General features: G+C 39.2%; 1 long non-coding RNA gene across 1 annotated transcript; it reads right to left on the bottom strand.

The window, feature by feature from the left end:
* Window positions 1–1,494: 1,494 nt before the first annotated feature.
* On the bottom strand, window positions 1,495–2,487 carry LOC124341759. The gene is made up of 3 exons (XR_006918601.1): window positions 2,331–2,487; window positions 1,945–2,260; window positions 1,495–1,883 (listed from the first exon to the last, which is right to left on the bottom strand). It is a non-coding gene; the product is annotated as an uncharacterized LOC124341759 (long non-coding RNA).
* Between the last annotated feature and the right edge of the window lie 13,931 nt (window positions 2,488–16,418).

Raw genomic sequence — 16,418 nt, 5'->3', positions numbered from 1 at the left:
TTCATCAAAAAATAAAGACGGGAATCAGCTGCCTAACATGTGAAAAACGAAACGGCAATGTGTGAAATCAATCATCGTGGTTTGAGCTACGGCAATGAATATATACGGTGGCGGATCTCTCGTATATTATTCCGCCTTCTCGCTCATGTAGAGTAGGTCGAATTTATTTTTTTAATATTTCAGAGTACCTTATGGAACTTAGAAATAATTGGGAGAAATAGGCCCACTTTGACGGAGAAATAGGACCGCTATAAAAATATTTTAAAAGTGGGCCTATTTCGTAGGGTCCTATTTCGTCCGGTCCTATTTGCCGGGCCTATTTCGTCGGGGCCTATTTCGACCGGTCCTATATCTCCGGCTTCCGAAAAAGTAGAGAAAAACCCCAATTTCTCTACTTTCCCATACCTTTAGTAAGAAAATGGCACATTGTAACCGTACGAAACTTTTAGCTAGTTCTATACTAGAAATTGCTAAAAGAATAGTGAAATGGGGTATTTCCAAAGGTCTTGATTTTGTGAAATATAACTAACAAACTCTAAGAACCTTATCGTCATACATTTGCCAGAGCTAAATACAAAATACCAGTACTATTACATGTACCAGTACCAGTACTATTACTACTATTACATGGAAAAGCTATAACACAAATACAAACCCCGCTAATTGTCCTTTAGCAGCAATTAACAACAATTATCGCCAATTTTCGTTTTCAACAGCCACTAAAGTGACCTTAAGTTTCTGAATATTAACTAGGCCTATACTCATCAGAATAAACACCACGGTAATGAAGTTCAGATATTTAAATGCATTTCCCCTGTTCTTGTGCCACATCAAATTTCTTTCGCATACTAAAACCGTGGTACCCAAACGAGAATCAGCCACTCGGTTACAGGCGTATTATTTTAGGAGCATTACTTTCTCTTCCAGCGAACCTTTAGTTTTTGGAAATTGTTTCTGTGTCTGCTCGATTGAAACACGATGTTGCGTTTCTTAGGTGTAATTTTCCTCCCCTGGGTGACCTTAAAAATATTTCACGCACTTTTATGATGTTTCTTTTTCCTGGAATGTGGGGAAATCCCATTTCACCTTTTTCTCCCACTTTATACTGGTATCTTTTGAGACCCCTTTTGACACCAATGATTTGTTTTTGAGCTCTTTGTAGCATCAAGAATTATTTTCATCTGACTTGGATGGTGGCTTGCTGTTGTTGTTTTTTTACTAATGACTTTTTCAAAGGCTGTTTTTATTTTTTGCACAGACTATTTACACAGACTATTTTTGCCTCTCACCATCATATCTGCTTATGAAGACATGCCAAAAAGTCGTGCGCAGTTTACGCCGATGCGCACCACAGCGACCGATAGCAGAACTAAGATTGTTATTACGCTTGACACCATTTGTAGGCCAGATCCTTTGTTCGAGAACCGTCTGCTTGTCGAACAAAGGATCTGGCCTACAAATGGTGTCAATTGTAATAACAATCTTAGTTCTGCTATCGGCCGCTGTGGTGCGCATCGGCGTAAACTGCGCACGACTTTTTGGCATGTCATCTACTTTTTTATTGGACTAACATCTATATACTCTTAACTATATACGTTCAGAAAAATTCTCTTGACAAGATGACTTCGATAACATATTGAAAAATGTGTTTATGTAAACCGTATGGAGAAATGTGACATACTATGTACAGAAATTCAATTTTCAAGTCCGAAACAAGTTTAACATTAAAGCAAATATAATTTAAAACATTCAAAAGTTATTCCAAAAGAAATTCAAATTTTTACTTTTAAGTTTTAACGTTAAATAATTAGTTATCGTCTTACGTTAAATTACTAAAGAAATACAATACTTTCCAGTAGTAGTGATTTAGATTCCCTCCTTTCCTGTTGTAAGTAAAAACATAAGTTGTAGACAATTTTTTAAGTTCTACGATTTTTCTTATACTTTAACCGCTTCTCTTCTTTTGCTGCTTCCTACGCTTCTTTTGGACATTCCCTCGTAGATTATTTTTGACTTTCCCTCGTTTTTTCTTCTTGACTTTCCCTCATTTATTCTTCTTGAATTTCCCTCGTTGATTCTTCTTGAATTTCCCTCCTCCATTCTTTTGAACTTTGCCATTTTGTTTCTTGACATTTTTCTCTTCCAAAATTATAGGTAGCTTGTCCATTTTCATAGCGTCTTCAAGAGTGATAACCGAAGCAACTTTCATAATAAATCTACCTCTCTTTTGAGGCCACTCACCAAGAAATAGTGGCTTCATCTGAAAAAAACAAGCAAAACAATCATTGGTGTTAGATTTACTATTGCCATTTAATTGTGTTTTGTCTTACATTTTGTAAATAATCAGCATTAAAGATTATCATGCAGTTTATGTGCCAAGTTTCACTTTTAATGTAGCCTTTGCAAAACTTTCTAAGAATGTACAACTTACAACAATTTCCCGGCAGTGCGTAGCTTGAGAACAGAGTGGTTTGCTATCTAACACTGTTTTCAGTTGTCGTTGAAGACGTGCCATTACCACAGGCCCTGCTCCAACCGTTTGGATAAGTAGGCCGATAAGTTTTATCTCAAAGTTTGTCAAGATAATTTTCAAATAATGAGTCAAACTTCCAAATAGGAAGTACAGCCTGAGAAGAAACCAATTTTTTAGTTGGGCTTCATAATCACATATTGTGATATGGTGTTTGGCATACCTGAAAAGTTAATGATATAAAAACAGCTGAAGACAACTGCTTAGAGTGAGTTCAAAGTCACTAGCTTGCCTTGGGTGAATCCAACTTCCAAACGCCTGATAACAAACATTTGGTTAGGGTTATTTCATGCTTACATATTGTGATATGGTGTATGGCATATCTGAAAAGTGAATGATATCAAGACAGCTGAAGACGTAGAGTGATTCCAAATTCAATTCATTCAAGATCCAACCGGAATGCAGCTGCCATATTGATTTGTTATCATCAAAACAAATATTTATTATTGCAAATGATGAAAACGATAAAATTTACACTTACCCCAATCGAATTGAAGATCCGTCGGGTTTTTGGGAAACTTCGGTTGCTTCTTTCGTTGCAACGCCCTAATAATGTTGTCCTTCACTGGGAGATTGCGCGATGGATCTTTTGCGAACTCCACCATCATTTTTTTCTCTACTACTCCCCTAGCTGAGGCTAGCGGATTGCTGATAGCCTGTGCCTTCGCTTTCATGAGAACTGAAGCATCCCTAGAGATGTCCAGGTTGGTTTAGCAGGTATGAGGTACTCTGAGGGTGAAGTTGGCATCACATTGCGACACCCGAGAACGGCAGAAATTCGGGTTTGTGTGCTCATTCCACGCTACCGATCGCTTGTTGGTCCGCTTCTCGTGGTAGCTGTGACCAACCCCATCGAATAACGTATTGCGCTCGCTGAAAAATAAAACACATTACTTGGGAAATAAAACATAAACGAAATAATTTGCATACTTTTTCATCGCTTTCTCTGTGATGTGCCAGACAGGCTCATCATCGTCGGATGACTTGAGATCATCATCTTTAATTGTCGACATCCTGGATGGCTATTGGCTTGTAGTGTAGCAGTTCGACAGCGTCTTCCGCAACTGGAACGGTAACTTCTAATCGGCTACTAGCTTCTCCAACGGGAGTGGTAGTAAACGTCACTAGAGAAAAATTCGATTAAATGAGATAAAAGTACACAAATACACTTGCGTCACCAATTCTTCATTTAACATTTGACGCATTCCATCGAGATCCATCATCTACCATAAGAATTTCAAGATTACCAAATTTAGACTGGGTTCGAACCCGGGTCGACCGGGTTGGATGGTTTAACGATAAGCACATAGTTAAGTAGTTGACATATTTAATTTAATAATATGAGACCCTTATACATAGCAATTACTACTTTACAATTAAAAAAAACTTACTGGGCGTCCACGTTTAGCTGGTTGAGGAGGCTCAGCACTAATACAAATAAAATTACCCAATCACATCATGTGAATTCAATATTATCAGATTAATTATGACTAATGGTAGCCCTTTAGGAAAGTTCCAGTAGGCTATGCCATAACAAACCTGGAACGGTGATGTGCTCTAAAGGGAGGATTGGTTCCAAAACCACAGACAAAGCTCCGACCAGTGTTCCCGGTGTCCCAAAGGTGTAATGGATCTGTTGCTGAGCAAATTTGTGATAAGTTAACGAATTGATGTTGAGGTCAGCTGCCTATATTAGAAACCAACAAATGAAAACCACAAAAAATTAGGTGCCGCTTAAAAAAAGGAAAATATGCTTGAATTTCACCTGTAGACAAATTTAAGCAATATTGGATGTATGGCACAGTGATCCCCATCGACTGATAAACAAAAGTCCCTTAGGTGTCTTGTGTTGATTGACACAGGAATCCCAGAATGTTCTGATGGAAATGATGTAAGTCGGATCATTGGTTAACTTTGCCAACAATACCTGAAATTGAGCGTTCCTTGGCCGATTCACGGTCACTTTCGCGTTTTTAGTCGATCTTTTCCTGGTCTTCCAATACTTTGGGACAAATTACAAATTATCTAAAGAAAAAATTTAAATCTCTTCGAGGGAGGAGCATTTTGTGTGATTCAGGGGTGATGGCGTCACTTCCAATCTGTTTTTAGAATTGCACAATGGTCATGAGTACATTCATTCATTAAAACGAGTTAAAAGTATCTCGTGGAATGATTAACCTACCGGGCTTCTTCGCCTGCAACCAGCTTACTGAGTACCAAAAACTTCTTGTCGAGTGCCGTTTTACGACTATCCATCAAATCCTGGTTTTTGTGCTCCTAAATGACCATTTCTTCGTGAAAACGTGTTATCCCCGCTAATGCATGGAAGAGTGAACGGCTTCAGCAACCTGCAGAGCTGATTCGCGCGTTTGGTGCTCGGTTTCAAAATTTCGTTCCATTTCAGCAATTCCGTCCTGTCAAGACAAGAAAAATGTGATTTTTCATATCATATGGAGTAGCCATTGCACGTTTCCAACATAATACAGTCATGTGTGAGTTAGGTAAAACCAATTCAGACAGATGATTACGAGCTGTAAAGTTCTTGGTTATGAGCGCCAGCTGTACTTCGTTGCTCTTCTAGCTGGTTTTCCAAATGTTTAACCTGTTTAATCAAGTTAGAGTATATTTCAGGCTGTGAAGAGGATTAATCTAGACAAAATTGTTGCTTATAAGCCAATAATTGTTCCTTAAGTGGTTTCTGATATAGTGGTACTTTCTCTTTCAAACTATCTCTCTGAGATGATATCCTATCATTTTATAAAATTATATTATAATCGCGAATATTAATTGGGAATAGGGAAATTACCTTGTTTTCCTGATTTGCTCTGGCCATGTCGGTTTTTAGTTGATCAGGCTTTGAGCTGATTATAATGGGTTTCCAGCTGCTTGAATGAGGTCACTTTTAGATTTGTTGTACCTATTTGAAAAAATGAGAACCGAACTTGTTAAACGTCTAGGTTTTCCCTAGAAATCAAATCCATTTTTGATAAAAACTCTACTTACTTTAGAAGAATTTCTACCAACTCAGCTTTGTCCCGTCCTGCTTCTAGCTCAATTCTTTTCTTTTCTTTATATTTTTTAAGCAAGATCAAGGTTGATTATCATGTTCGATAGATAAGAAGACCCTCTTCAATGTCTCCAAAATACAGGCTTAACTCTATGTTCCAAAAAACTAACGAACAAAAAAACTTAAATGTCATGAGGCGATAAGCCGACGTTTTTGTTCTGGTGAGGAATAAGGAGCATTCCTTAGTTTAGCATCAGTTGTCGCAGCAATACCAAGGCTTCCATGACCCCATCAACTTGCTGTCTACTCGAGCCACGTCTGTTTACCATCAAGTCTGAAATAGTTGCAAAGTGCCAGAATTCGAGGGTGGACGTGGGGCAGACGAGATACCATGGTGAAGGATGAGCTTTGCTTGGTGGCTTGAGTACCCATCCAGTCTATCGCAAATGATGGATGGTCCAAAGCTCCCATCGTTGAGTTCAAAGACGGAATGGTATGAATAACCCTCGAATGTTTGTTCTTATTTTTGTGTCTATATATGTGTGTGTGTGTGTGTACGACGAACGATTGGGCCCCTGAGTTGATTAGCTTACAGACAACATTGGGTTACCTTTCTGTTTTGAATGTTTAAACCTCGACCGCCAAGACCCCAAATTGTTGAGTACCTACTTGCTGACCTAAAACAACTGGTGGATAGTTAAGTGGTTATCGGTTGCCGTTTAATTTTTTTTTCCATTTTTCATGTTACAACTTAATTTGCGGGCACCAGTCGGTCTAGCACGTCTCATCATCACTACTAACTTACCACTCCTTGGCTGATGTCGTTTCAATTTCTACAAGATTGACAACGTGTAAAATGGACAAGTGAGCGATTGCTTGCTCGTGTGAAGTTGCCGGAGAACGTGAACGCTAAGTCGAGTCGCAGATCCCCTACGACCAACGATAACTATAAAACAATTAAAAAAATTCAAATAAAGCCTCTCTCAATCTCTACTTATTCCTTACTTTTTTTGTTTTTTCGTTCACGTTTTTTTAAATGAGCTAAGAAGGCTGCGAAATCATCGTCAAAAACATATCGTAAAGCTTATCAACGCAGGCCTAGTGCTAAACGAAATCACCGTTAAAGGCGGACAACTAACCAAAGAATTCAGGCGAAATAACGCTTAAGATTCCCTTCGGCCAAGAAGCGGTAGTTAGAGCTACAGTGTATATTCTGTAACGTTGAAGGCCACGGGTACAGGAACTGTCCCATTCACAAGTAGTGGTTGGAATCCAGAAGGGGTAAAAGCAAAGGGCGACCGATAAGCAAGTGTCCGTGAGTAAATTGTTTATTTTTTTGTCAATGCCTTACATTGTAAATAAAAGTCAACCTTATTTTTTTTATTTTGGTCTGACTAGCTGTGAGAGATCATGACATCGTTACCTACAGGCCAACTGTTTCCAAACTCGGAATTTTCTGTGAATTTGTGAGTAAGAGTATGATACCCACTCGCATTACAGCGGTGGAATGCTGAACATTCTATCCCCGACAATGGAACACTTTTTATCTCTTAAAACACCTATTGAAGCCATCAGTAATGCCACAGAGGCAAGAGTACGAAAAAAAAGTGAGATAAAATTCCGCAAAGATGATCTCTCGTGTGTCGCTTGATCAATTCATTAGGAGAGGCGTTAAGCCTTCGCTGAATAAAGCAGGATTTGCCACTTATGGTTCCAATTCTTTTTTCCCGGAAAATTTCCAATTGTTCGACGGAGATGTGATCGGTTTAAACCGGAGATGTGCCGAATAAACCGATTCCCGAATATGTCGTTAATAAAGACATCACGGTGTTTCACGAGGACGAAAACTCTTGGTATGCTTAAATTACATTCTTTTAATGGTGTGACTGTCATCGAAATCATGTTCAAAAGTTTGTTTTTTTTTCTTATCCTTTTGTGTGTTTTGTTTTGTTTAATGTTTTGGGTTTTTCCCATTGCCATCGTGTTTTTTTGTTGTTTAATGTTTGGAATTTTCCCATGGCCATACCCCAAACCCATTTACTAGAAGTCTTCCAAACTTCAGTGCGACATTTCTTCCATAACTCAAAAACCCTAGAGCAAAGATACCGGAAATAAATGTCTGTCAATTGTTAGTAGGGCCGGCTCAGAGCTTCACCGAGATACACGTTGAAAATTTGAACTTGGCCAGTGCCTACTATCTTCACAGCGGCTTACCAAAGTATTGGATCGTGTAATTTGTAAGTATTACAAAACAATTATTTGCTGAAATTCCCCATTATTTCACTTAATTGTGTTATTCATTTCTATGTTTGGATTACAGGTGTTCCTGAACGGTACGCCACACGTCTTCTGCAAATGCTCAAAAAGCTGTACCCAGTCGAGTATAAGAAATTCCCCAACTTTCAATGGTGAGTGACCTGAGTCTTCTACATGAAATACTTTTTGCTTACTGATTCTAGTTATTTTCTTTTTTCCGCTTTTATATGGCTAGTCACAAGAACTGCTTGGTCATGCCACATGTGCTTAAGGTGGCCGACCTCCTATACCTTTTCACTGCATCAAGCAGGAACCGGGTCATTTAGTTTTGATCTACCCCAGTGCGTTTCATATGGTTTTAAAAACGGGTCCCAATTGCACCGAGGCTATCATGTGTGTGTCACAGTTGGAGCGTTTCGCCCATAAGCCCAAGTGCACGTGTAAGACAGAATACACTGCAGTGCGAGAGAAGTTTGACTTGTTAACATGCTCATCAGCTTACGAAGTGTACACTGGTGGGAAAGTAAACACTGACGTCGCACATGCGGGTCATAGTGGTAAATTTTTATTATCAAGAAACAGATAGTAACCCCTTTCATTAAATCTTTCTTTGTTACCTAGATTCTGACATTGATTATTGGGCAAGCGACGCCGCTGAACCTGGATGCCCTCAACAGGAATTTCGGCTTACGTGTTAGACGACTAAGAGGCTGCCTCGACATTATCTTACTAACCGGACAAAACTCGCGTTTCCAAGGAGGTTTGCTTGTTAGCGGACGAGCATCCAGCATTGATAGATTGTTTCAACATGGATTAGGGCAGACGGGAAGCGACGAGTCCAAATATGGTCGTCGAAATTGACAAATACTGTACTGTCAACATTCGGTTATTGCTGTCCGAAATTCAATTATTGGCAAGGGGCAACCCATTCAACGACATCAGGTTCTTTTTCTCAGTTGCCTTTGGTTTGTTCAACGGAATCTGATTTTGTTTGTGTATCTTTCATTTTTTGGGTCGTTTTTAGCCTGGTTGACTATTCTTATTTTTCCTATATCTCTTCCAAATTCTTTCTTCTACTCGGCTTTGTTTATCACCAAATTAGAAAGGTATGTCTTTCAGTTTTATTTAAATGTGGGAGTGTGACTCTGTCTGAACTGATAATTTCATTGTTTCCCTTTTTTGTCCACCCCTTCCGTTTTCCGCGTACAGGAACAATTGGATGGAACCCTGCCTGGTCCTGGTTGGTGTCAAAGGTGCATCCAACGATAAACGACTGATGAACTACTCCAATGTATTAATTCTTATCTGCGCCGATAACCATTGGACGCTTGTTCACGTAGAATGACGAAAAGTCTACGTGGTGGGTTAAAATGTTAATGTATTATGAAGTGTTTTTTAATGGTTTGAGTTCCATTTACATCAGCGTGACGTTGCGTGTTTACAACTCAACAGCAAGCAGAAGCACCTCATCCAAAATCTAACAAGATTTATTGGTAGAGAACTACGGCGCAAACCCAAGCAAGAAACCGCCAAGCTGTACGAACCTGTGTGGGCTAAGGGTGTCAGAGTTCATACGCAGTTGGTAGATTCTCAGGACTGCGGCGCTTTCCTCATTTATTACTTCGTCAAGCTGTTGACTGTAAGTTGACACTCTTGATGAAGTTCAATTCTGATTTGTTGTTTTCACTGTTTTGTCACTATGTACAATTCTTTCGTTTTATCCTTTGTTTGGTATTGCGGGACACCGGAAGCTGTCGAGCGCCTTAAATGTGAAAGTAAGAGCGACACTGATTTTGGCTCATTGGCAAGGCCACGGAGGATTAGAAGAATGAGGGACATCGCTCCATAAGCCCCTACAGCAAGAAGTGAAGACCAGTGAAGACCAGTGTACCCCTACTAAAAGTTGCCATATTTTTTTTGAACTGGACCTAAAGACCAGCATTTCCAGTTCTAAGAAACGACGTTTTGATGAAAGTGCCGTAAAATTATGTTTCCATGACGACAGTCGTCTGCTGTCTTGATCCTTTTCTAATTTCGACCACCAGGGACCCAAATCAATAAAATGTTTTTTTCTAGAACTGGCAATGCTGGTCCTTAGGTCGGACTTTGTCAAAAAAATATTTAACATGGGAAACAAGACCGTCATGACACTGAGCCAGAGTCGAGCATGACTGGACTGCACTTGTCTTAACTAGTTTTCCAGGACAAAAACGGAGAACAAAAAAAAATCAAAAACTAATGTTTCACGCTCTCCAAAAGTCGCACAAAGTAAAAGAAAAGCGAAAACATTCCAAAGGGAGCAGCCAATAGGTCTTGCGTGGATGTTAGTTAGTGATGCGAGCTTTGGAATATAATTACGTGAGGTGGGGTGGAATAAATTGGGCAAAAAAGCACACATGGAAAAGAAGGCACACGGCGAGCGATAAGGTTGTCGAGCCCTAGGGAAAAATTATTAATTTTTATTGGAATGAATAAACAACATTTCCCATTGCAACAATATTTTTTGGCGCATCGCCAATAAGATTTCTCTTGGACGAAAACAGTCGAAGAATTTCCTTTGCAGTTGCAATGGATTTTTCCGTTACCATCCATAAGGTAGTAAGGACATGCAGCTTGCTCAGCCAAACGTCTAAGGAAGTCATTTATTTTAAAGTCACCAGCTCGTGACTATCCATCATTAGCGTTGAGATCTTGTTGTATTACCGATGTGGGTATCACAGAAGAAGTTTTCCTTTTTAACTGTAGAAACGGAACACTGATGTCCTGGTTTTATGCAATTGACTCCTTGTTCTTCAGTGATGACGTTTACTTCTTCCAAGACTCCGGCATCAACAATCTTGTATCCATTTTTTTTGTGATAATTTGTTCAAAATTGCTTCGTTTTCTTTCACTGATAATTAAAATGGGAAAAAATTTCATGGATAGTTATCATACAAGGAACGTTTGTCTATGTTTTACGCTTGACTAGAAATTAACTAGAAATTAATTTCTAACATTTTCTTTTAGATTGCTGTGATAATTTTATCACAAAAACTGTTTGGAAACAATTTTTTTTTACTGAAATTCAGCTGGAGTAAAAATAAATATAAAATAAACAAATTATAGCATTTATCAATTAACTTAATTTTACCTTTAGATTTCCCGTGAACCACTTAGCTTGGAAGAGCTGTCTTTTGGTTTGTCTCGTTGCTCATTGTATCTGTGCATTGGATTTGTATACTTTCATATACAATAAATAAAGTTTCGCAATATTAATGCTTTTATTTTTCTGTTTAATCTTTCTAAAATAACTTTAATTAAATAAATAGAAATCGAATCATATTAGGCGTAATTACGGTTTGAAGGATTACGGTTAGAGGGAAAATTAAAAATGGCTGCATCTTCTAGGTTTTTGGTAGTCTGTCGTCGGTGAGTCAGTAAGTTGTTGCTATACGCCTCGGCAGGATGGCACAGCGGGATGGACGAATATGTAATATATGTAATTTTCCCTAGACAAAAAGGCCATCTCGGATTTTCCCCGGCCGGCCAACATAATGGAGCTTCGCTCATTTATAGGGCTCGTAGAGCAGTTGGCGGTATTGTCCGTGGAAGTGGCGGCCTCAAAGGGCCCATTACGGCCGTTGCTCATCTCCCGGAATCCTAATGTGTGGACAACGGGCCAAGAAATTGCTTTCGTCGCCCCGTAAGAAACTTTAAGCTAGTTCTGCCATCTTCCATCTTCCATGTTCGGCCATCTTCATGTATGCTTTAACTTTCGCCAGCTGTTTCGTTTTAACCTCCTTCATCTCTTGGTACACTAGAACAGAAATTTATATAAATTAATAATGCGATATTTTCCCAAAGAACACAACATGAATGCTCACAGCTTCCTTTGATGAAAATTTTAGGCTGGCAAATGTATTGCTCACCCCGATAAAGTTTACTTTTCGGGGTGATGTCACATCTCATGGTTGGTAACAACTCATCCAAGACCCGCACAACAATCTGAAGATGGTAGTAGCCATTGATCCTCATTTCTTTTTCTATCCGTATTTTGTAGACATCAAACGAAGTTCCTGGCAGGCACGCCCTATTAATTATTCAAATAAAAAATTATTATTTGAATAATATTAAAAAATTTGAATATAATAACTTACCAAGTCATAAACTTGTCCACACAAAGACTGTTTATGTACTTGAGAAGGACGAATTTTTTGGATTGCTCCATTACTGAATGATTGAAAGTAATGGAGCTATCTCCGTAGACGGTCAAACGTGCCTGATGGAAATTCTTCACCTTGACTGTGTCTAGTTCAAAGGATGTACCGGCGTGCTTTGGAAGAAATCCAAAAAGAAGTTGGGGGTGATTTTTTCACCGTATTTCATTGCGTGAAAGGTGAATCGGAATGATTGTAATGTTGGGTCGTTGGCACAAATAATTATCCTAAACATTTCACTTTAGATATGTCTTTTTCCTGATCCTTTTGTCTGGAAAATGACCATGTTTTGGCTGTCTGTTAGCCAGTAGATAGTTGATGCTTTGTTAGTAGACACGCCGGTCCGTTCGTAGTATTCAAGAGTCCTCGCGACTGCTAGTAGTTCCCTATGTCCACATGACGATTCGCGTTCTATCTCACTCAAAAATATTCACTGGCAAAAATATTTTCTTCATTTGTGCTAGCATGGTTGGCAACGGAGCTTTGCTTCGTGAAAGAGTTTCGAGGACCGATGATTGACACAACTGATATTTCTTTGGCTGCCGATCGGTTAATTGTCAAATTTGTAGTAATTCTAGACAAAGAATTTCATCCTGCTTATGGACTCTTCACTCATAACTAAGCGCCTGCCCCATCCTCTTTCCTCAACGGCCTTGTCCAAATCAATATACGTTGCTCTTGCGGCCAGCCGGCCATGACAAAAACTTGTTATATAGCTGGTTCCATGGCTACAATTTTTTCAATTGTGCTGGCGAGATTCAGTTATTTTAGCGATTTAAGCGAGATCCCTGTCTGAAATAAACTTTGACCCATATTCAATCGTTTTGTTTACTTGTTGTAAGCTGAGCTGTTTTTGTTTTTTTGTTTCTTCAAGTCGTACCGCCATGTTGCCGGTGTCAATGATGAAGCCCAAGTTCTCTTTCGATTGACTTGCGTCACCTTCTTGATCAGATTTCTTGGCTTCAATAATGAATTCTGACTTTTGCAAAATGTTGTAAGCAAATACGATATGCTCTTCTGTTTGGCGTTGTGAAACTGCTGTTACTCTGCCGTCGTCTAAATAGATTGAATGACGCATTGCTTTCTCGTGTAAAAAAGCGTTGGCCGGTTTAAGGATCTTTGTTATACAGTGGACAGCAGAGGAGAGTCCAAAGGAAAGATTGAGGAAGATTAGATATGGAATCTCGCCGTTCGGCTTTGGTATGGCTGCGCCCAGATATTTTGTTTGAGATGGGTGGATTTTGATATGCTGAAAGGCCGCCTTTAGATCATAAGTTATTTGGTAGTCTTGTTCTCGTGCCAATTACAATAATCGCTGGAAGTGCTCGCTGGAGCGTAACCTTTTGTTCCTTTATGCTCAGATTTACACATCTTGACCCGTCCGAGCAAAGTTTCTTCTTATTCGAACCGTCTCTTTCCGTCTTTAGATTCAATAATCTCATCTGAATTCCTGTAAAAAAAAATTGTATTTGTTTGTGGCTAATGATAAATAAAACTCGATTTGAGATCGCGAAATTAAAAAGTGTAATGGCCATTGTATTGAATCAGTCAAAATTAATTACCCCTTGTGGGTGTTTTTGGGACAATTACTGACAAAATGATCCGTTGCTCCGCACAAATAAAATTTCCTTTCTTTTTTTACCTTCGTTTGTCTCCCTCCTCAGGAATAACCTCATCACCCTCTAGGCTTATATCCTTCCTGATAGCCGCAAGACGGTCCAGCTCTAGAATAATCGTATTGTGGATAACCCCCGAATCGTTTGGCCTGTGCGGCTGAGTGTTCCTTGTCCGATTCACGGTAAAATTCGCGTTTTAGTCAATGTTTTCCTGGTCTCTCAATACTTTAGCCAGGTCATTTTCCAAATATTCAACCTTCTTCCTGTATATTATATCTTCCTTTCTTCCTTACTGCTGTATTTGACAGCTATCGGCCGGCCATGTTTCCTCGAGACTTGGAGAAAGAAAATTTGTTTGTGTTATTCTTCGTCCGACTTTCTCAGCTCTGCTAGTGCATTCTCGGATGCAGTCTTAACATTTCCAGCCTCCACGATTGCGATCACTGCCGTTGATGCGAGTATTCCGTTTTGTAAAGGAATCATAATTTTCCCCAATGCTTCCAGTTGCTATAATAAAGCAAATGAAAGAAGAACTGTTAATTACAAGTTCTTTCTGTTTGGCTAACATAATATATTTAAATAATAGATTTGTTGTTGTTATTCGTGTGTGTGTCAATTTAATGATTCGTGACCTCATATGATTGAATTTGTCTTTTTTTGCGACCTGGTTGTCAACAGGCAGCTGTGTTTGGACCCATGGCTGTCAATCTACATCTTTTCTCATGACTATAACATGCAGCTCAATTTCTGACTGTGAACAGGCAATTGTAATGGAGCTCATGACTTCCCACATGCAGCTCAATTCCTGACTATCAAAAGGTAAAAACTGTTTATGAACTCATGATTTTCATTATGCACCTTAGCTCATGACTATAGAAATGCAGCTTACAATTTGCCAACGACGTGGGGTTCAACTTCAACCTAGGTTTAAAATTATAACTTTATTTGACAATACTTACCCATCCAGTGATGGATGATATATCATGTGAAACCTTGAAGAAACAATTAAGAAAGAGTTGTCAACAAACCAGCCCTCATTGGGCATTTCATTCCTGACTATATACGTGCAACTGGTTGATTGATTTGTTGCTGACTAGTGAATAAAAGACTTATGGCTCTCGTGTAGCCAGCGGTGAGATTATGTGTTGTAAGTTATGCTAAGTAGGTGCCCGGGGCGCAGTCGTGGCAAGGTGTGGTTGGGGGTTGAGATCCTGTTGGCAGTTCACGGGCACATCCTTTTTATTGGCCATCTTTTTGCCATGATTTTTCTGTAGCTGATGTGACCAATGGATGAATGGATTAAAGCCATTCCTGAAGAGATCTCTGAAATGGATAAGCAATAAATGTTTCATTGTCTCGAGAAATAGTGATATCGAGACGGTATATAGAGCTTGTTGTCAATTCGGGTGGCCGTCATTTCGAGTGCTCCATTTCTTTCAATGAATTCGCGTGACTCGGTGAAGTGCACCTCACTTCCTTCTGCAATAAAGAATCCAACAGCGAATAGATTGATTCCGATAGAGGGAGTATAGAGAACGTCGCTGATAGTGCATTTCTTACTGACATCGTTGACTGGTGTTACGATGTGTATATTTTCTTTGCCAAGAACAGCAGTTTGTGGTTTACCAATCCCGTTGATCCAGCTTGAGTCAGTTTCGAATGGTGTGAAGTTACGCAGCATCCATTGTTGATCAGTCATATGACTGGATGCACCAAAATCTCGAAAAATGTCGGTTCTGGAACGATTTTCTGTTGAGAAGCATGTGTTCAGCTCATCGGTGTCCACCCGTTTCGGCACTTTTTTCGGCACTTTCGATTTTGGCGTTTTCGGCACCCATATAAAACGCTTGGTCCCCCCTATAAAACGCTTGGTATTTAAAATCTCCTCGTTCATTAAAAAATCTTTCCGTTTCGGCACTAATATTCTCCGTTTCGGCACAAATGAATGCGTTTTTGCATGGTTAGTTATAAAATATGCATCTTAGTTATAAAATGAATTTCCTCTAATAAATTTTATTACATAAGAGATTCAAACCCGGATGTCCCGCACTCAAGCTGAATACTATGCTTACACGCCAAGAACTCAGTTCAATTCTATAGAAGTACGAGAATCTGAAATCTGAAATTGACGATATATCACCATCCCTAATGATAATGAGCAAATAAACTTTATGAATAAATAATCTAATAAATAATCTTTCTAAGTCCTTGCCAAAGAAAACAAATTCAGATTTTGTTTAAAAAATGAGAAAAAACTCGCATTTTTTACAGAATCTAGGCATTCCATCTATTTCGTTTAAAAAATATAGAAAAAACAAGGAAAAATGATAAAAAATGGATAATGACCTGCACAGAATACAACCTACTACTTCTTTTATGAGAATCCACCGCTGTACTCACTAGGCTGCCAATTGCTTACTCACTATGAATCGTGGTGGAAACAATGGGAAGATTTTGTGGAAAACAGGAATTGAAAATCATACTTTCGTAAAATGGCAACGCATGTGGCATAGGTATAACTGCCACAGGCAGCTGAGGGTCGGTGGGTGGATCGAACAAAATTGACACCCAGGGTGAATCACAGCTCTGTGGCCGTAACTGAAGAAGACTATGCACAATATATTATAACACGACACCTAGTGGAATTTATTGTTTACGAATTTTGGGAGCGGTGCCGAAACAGACAATAATAGTGCCGAAACGGACAAAAGTGGCTAAGAAAACATGCATCGAAATACCAATACTTAGGACCACCTCTGGTGGCGGTGCCGAAAAATTCAATCACAGTGCCGAAACAGAAAAAATTGGTGCCG

This window comes from Daphnia pulicaria, chromosome 6, assembly GCF_021234035.1.
Source record: "Daphnia pulicaria isolate SC F1-1A chromosome 6, SC_F0-13Bv2, whole genome shotgun sequence".
In the NCBI taxonomy this organism is placed as follows: Eukaryota; Metazoa; Arthropoda; class Branchiopoda; order Diplostraca; family Daphniidae; genus Daphnia; species Daphnia pulicaria.
Note: the sequence above shows the minus strand (reverse complement) of the source record. Positions and strands in the feature narration are given on the sequence as shown.